The sequence below is a fragment of the Primulina tabacum genome, chromosome 18, assembly GCF_025594145.1.
Source record: "Primulina tabacum isolate GXHZ01 chromosome 18, ASM2559414v2, whole genome shotgun sequence".
Classification (NCBI taxonomy): Eukaryota; Viridiplantae; Streptophyta; class Magnoliopsida; order Lamiales; family Gesneriaceae; genus Primulina; species Primulina tabacum.
The window spans coordinates 20538023-20543573 of NC_134567.1; the positions used below are offsets into that span (position 1 = coordinate 20538023).

At 39.6% G+C, this 5551-nt stretch overlaps 1 non-coding gene across 1 annotated transcript; it reads right to left on the reverse strand.

The window, feature by feature from the left end:
- Positions 1-507: 507 nt before the first annotated feature.
- LOC142533998 (small nucleolar RNA R71) lies at positions 508-613 on the reverse strand. The gene has a single exon (XR_012816871.1). It is a non-coding gene; the product is annotated as a small nucleolar RNA R71 (small nucleolar RNA).
- Between the last annotated feature and the right edge of the window lie 4938 nt (positions 614-5551).

Genomic DNA, 5551 nt, shown 5'->3' on the forward strand with positions numbered 1-5551 from the left:
AGCTTGAGTTTGATCATGAAATTGAAAGAACTTTCCGCAGGAGAAGACAGCAGCAGAGACTAAAAGAACTGATGGAGAGGCAGTTGAATGATCAAGAGGAGGAACGTCGTGAAAATAGACATGTTGAGATGCCCCGCCGCATACCAATGCTAGAGTATGTTCAGCCTTCTTTTGATGGTGCACGCCCTAGCAATGTGAGTCCTATTGTGCGGGCAAATCACTTCGAAATCAAACCAGCGATAATTCAGATGATTCAGAACACAGTCCAGTTTGGAGGATCTGCTGCAGATGACCCAAACACGCATATCGCAGATTTTCTTGAAATTTGCGACACTTTTAAATTCAATGGAGTTTCTGATGATGCTGTTAGGTTGCGTTTGTTTCCTTTCTCTTTACGTGATAAAGCTAAAGCATGGTTGAATTGTTTGCCTGTACGTTCAATCATGACATGGGAGGACATGGCGAAAGCGTTTTTAATTAAATATTTTCCTCCATCTAAGACCATGAAGCTGCGGGCAGACATCACCACATTTTCTCAATTCGATCAGGAGTCTTTATATGAGGCATGAGAGCGCTTCAAAGAACTACTACGAAGATGCCCACATCACAAATTACCACTTGGGTTAGTCGTTCAAACATTTTATTATGGTTTGCTTACTCCTAACCGTACTATGATAGATGTTGCTGCTTGTGGAAACTTGTTGAGAAAAACTGCGGAAGAAGGATATGAGTTGTTGGAGGAGATGGCTGCTAGCAGTTATCATCCTCAATCTGACAGGAAAAACCAGCGGAGAAGTGCAGGAGTTCACCAGATAACTGATTTTTCTGCTATTACTGCACAACTTGATGCATTGAACAGGAAGATGGACGGCTTGAACATGGGTGGCACAACTATGCGTCTTCAAGAGATATTCTGTGAGAAATGTGGAGGTGAACACTATGTGAAAGACTGTCAAGATGGCAATCTCTTCTACGTGCAAAATGAGGGACCGGTGAATCAAGTGGGAGTCCAAAACCGCCCAAGGAATGACCCTTATTCGAACACATACAATCCGGGGTGGAGGCAACATCCAAACTTCTCATGGGGTGGTCAAAACAGCCAGAATCGACCACAAGGAGGACAATCATATGGGAAACAACCGATGTACAGATCTGATCCTCCTAGAGAAGAGAAGTCCAATTTGGAGCAGATGATGTCTAAGTTCATCTCATCCACCGAGACTAGACTACAGAATCAGGATGCATCGATAAAGGGGCTAGAAAATCAGATTGGGCAGTTAGCGAAGATGATAGCAAGTAGAGAGCCAGGCACCTTGCCAAGCAACACTGAGACTAACCCGAAAGAGCAAATGAAAGCCATAGCATTGAGGAGTGGAAAAGTGCTTGAACAAGAGGAAAAAGAGAAAGAGGATCAAGGAAAAAAAGCGGTTGATACGCACACAGGTAAGTTTTCTACTTCTACACCAGCACCCATTGCACAATCCAAAATTGTTATACCTCCTTCTTTTCCTGCAGCATTGAAAAAAGCAAAACTTGATGCGCAATTCGGTAAGTTTCTTGTGGTATTTAAAAAGTTGCACATCAATATTCCTTTCGCTGATGCTTTGATGCAAATGCCTAGTTATGCTAAATTTTTAAAAGACATCTTAGCTAATAAGAGGAAATTGGAGGATCACATGACGATAAAATTGACTGAGAATTGCTCTGCATTGGTACAAAACCAGATCCCACCAAAGCTAAAGGATCCAGGGAGTTTTTCTATCACTTGCATGATTGGTGATGTTATTTTTTCTAAAGCTTTATGTGATCTTGGTGCGAGCATTAATCTTATGCCTTTATCTATATTCAGGAAACTTGGATTGGGCGAGCCTAAACCGACACAGATGTCCTTGCAACTAGCTGACAGATCTGTGATACTTCCACGAGGAGTCAAAGAAGATGTGTTGGTGAAAGTGGGAAAGTTTACATTTCCTACAGATTTTGTGGCAAGACATGGAAGAGGATAGGGAGATGCCTTTGATTTTAGGGAGACCGTTCCTTGCAACTAGCAAGGCCGTGATTGAAGTGCAAGAAGGGAAGTTAAGATTGAGAGTGGGGAAGGAAGAAATCACGTTTAATGTTTTTAACGCTCTTAAGCTCCCACTGCACACTAATGATTGTTTTATGGTTGATTCATCGGATTCACTTGTGTGTCAATTTGTGCAGAATGCTATGAAAGACCCATTGGAAGCCAAGATCACTATGGGATTGAAGGAAGATGAACTTGATGAAGAAAAATCTGCAAGAGTCACGGACTGTAATGCTAACCATCAATGGAAGCCAGAAGGGATGAAATTTGAGGACATGGGGGATCGAAGAGATTGGACCACTCAGAAGTCAAGCATTGAGGAACCGCCAACACATGAGCTAAAACCACGGCCTCCACACCTGAAGTACGTGTACTTAGAGCGTACAAAGCTAGCACCTGACAAGTGCATCACGCCGAGAGAATTTAAAGAAGGCGAAGCGGTGCTCATGCACAACTCCAAGTTGCGCTTATTTCCTGGCAAGCGCAAGTCAAGATGGACGGGCCCTTACAAGATCACCAAAGTATTCCCCTCGGGAGTATTAACTTTGCGAGATGGGAAAAATGAGCCGTTCACAGTCCATGCTAAACGACTGAAGCATTATTTGGGTGGTGCAGTGGAGCCACAAATTGGAGTCACTCGATTCAAAAACAGTCAGAGCTGAGAGGAACCGACAATCAAGCTCTCGACTATAAATTGAGAACTACTCCTCTCTCCCTCATCTTGCATTTAATTCGATTTTATTATTTTCCTTTTTTTTGAGTTAGTAATTCTTCTTATTTTATTGTTAGTTTTAGGCATCATCCCCCCAGATGAGCACGAGGAGGAGGATCAGTGAGAGGGGAGTCACTTCTATCCCTTCTTTTCTTTATCGCATTTCGTTTCGTTTAGTATTTATTTTCGTTTATCTTGCATGCTTAGGGTATACTGCATTCATTTGGTTATGCCTATATGTCCCTGTTCTATCGTCTGTTGCATTGGGGACAATGCTCGACTTTAGTATTGGGGGGTGGATGGGTGTTGTGTCATCTTTGTCGTGTTGGTGCTTTGTTCGTATTGTTCGTTGGCATGTAGTTTAGTTGTTGTTCATATGTTTGTGTGTCAGCCGACAGTGTTTGGAGTAGTACATTGTTAGACAAGGATGATTAGGAAGTGATGAGTCATGCCCTGTCTGTCGTGTATTCGCACACCTTTAGCACATACTATGGTAAAGACACACATTTTTATTTAAAACATTGAACCCTCTTTGCACAAATGTTAGAACTAGAAGCATGCATGATAAGATGGTGAAAATTTAAAAACTAAAGTGGGGAACGAAGATGTTTGAAGGTGTAAATTGAACTTGACGACATTCTCTTGTATCAAGGTATCTATCAGCATCAAAAAAAAAAGAGAAAAAGATGGAGATGTAAGGTGTGGGGGAGCCGAATAAAGGAATGAAATCCTATTCCTGGCTAAAGATGGAGATGTAAGGTGTTGAGGAGCCGAATAAGGGAATGAAATCCTATTCCCGGCTAAAAATGCAAAACACATGGATTTGAATCTGAAATGAAAAGTTCTAATATAGTCCTTTCATTACTGTGTTCTTATTCAGAAAAAAAAAAGAAAAAAAAAGTTGCTGATGGATACTGAGTCCAAAGGAATAAAGGAGAGTGATATTTACGCTAACAGACTGATTTAAATCTCTGACAAGGGTTGAGAATGGATCCCTCTATCATTTGTGATGCTAGGACTAACAACACACACACACGTTCAGGCCTTATTTGAAACAATGTCTAGACCAAGGGAAGTGCGAAGAATTGTGCTTTTGTGTTGATTGACAAGGGAATATGTTGAGTTTCGCTGAGGCTAGTTGATGACTATGAATTCACTGTCGAGCTACTTTGTTTCTCGTTCCATTTTGTCTTGTCACCTGTTTTGCTCGAGGGAGAGCAAAAGGTTAGTATTGGGGGGTTGATAGAGGTGGATTTTACGTGTTTTTACGTATCTTGTTATGTCGCATTGTGTTGCATTTATCATTGAGATTTCATGCATTTTGTGTTATTTTAGCATTATTTATGTTTCTGGTTATTTATGAGTTTAGTTGCTGAAAATGCAGGTGAGTTGGGAATAAACTGAAGATTTAAAGAAAAAATTCGAAAGTCATCCGCCCGGGCGCACATTTATGTCCGCCCGGGCGCTTCCAAGATGTGGGAAAAAGAAATTTTGCAAAGACCATCCGCCCGGGCGGAAACTTATGTCCGCCCGGGCGCGCCAAAGAAGAATAGAAATTCAAGATCCGGGCGCATTCGTATTTTTGGCAAAAAATAATGGACGATTTCTTCCCTTAATTCTAAAAAGGGAAGATATGGTAGGGGAAGAGGCACGAAAATCAGACATTCTTCATCACTATTGAGAGCCGCCACGAGCTTTGGAGAGATTTTCGCGCTTGGATTGAAGATTTGAGGATTTCCGGGCATCGCTCTTCGTGTTTTTCGTCAACTCTAGTATTTCTTATTTAGTTTTTATCATTTGAACTTAGTTTTGTTTATTTTCGCTATCAATTTTATTAGCTAAACTCTACAAATTTGTTGGGATTTAAGGGGATCCTACCCCAAACTTTGATATAATTAGTTTACATCTCGATTTCTGATTCATTCTTGATTATACTATTGTTTTATCGTGTTGTTAGAGCGTAGCTAACTTTAACAACGTTTTTATATTGCAAGTGAGTTCGAGAGAATAACTTGTGATAGGAACGAGTAGTATAATCCGTGGATCTACAATTTACATATATATATGAAATTGGATACGCGCAGATAGTCATAGTCCTAAGGGTCGAAAATTAGGGGATTTCACAAATCGAAATGCGATTCACTCTTGATAAATAATTAAAGACATTTAATTACTTCATTGAGTAGAATTAGTTTGGCATAGCTCCAGAGAGTGTGTTCAATTGAATAGGAAATCCTGTCGGAAGCATTTGATCATTATCGAATAAATTAATTAATTAACGAGGGGTAGGTGAACCGATATTCCCAACAAATTCATTTCTTATTGAAATTTACTCAACCATTTTAGACTTTATATTTTATTACTTGATTTCGAATAATTTTTGTTTGCATGTTTATTTGATTTTAGTAGTAATACAACACCCAATCACTTTTCGTTGCTAAAGATCTAATAACTGAAAATAATAATTGTTAAATACAGTCTTCAGTGGAACGATACTCGTAACATCGTGCACTTGCGATTAATTTTGAGCATATAAAACATATTTTTATTAAGGATTTCACAGTGCAAGTTTTGCTCGATCAGTTATGATCCTTCGTGAGGCTGCCAAGCTTTTACGTATTTCTCAAGTGTAAAATGATCGTTGCCACTAGATGTAAAATTTCTCGATTTTGATTTTTTCTTACTTTTAATGACATGGACTTATCTCAAATAATTATTTAAGCTTAAATCTAATTTTTCATAATTTTATTCAGCTTAATTCGGGTATTTCT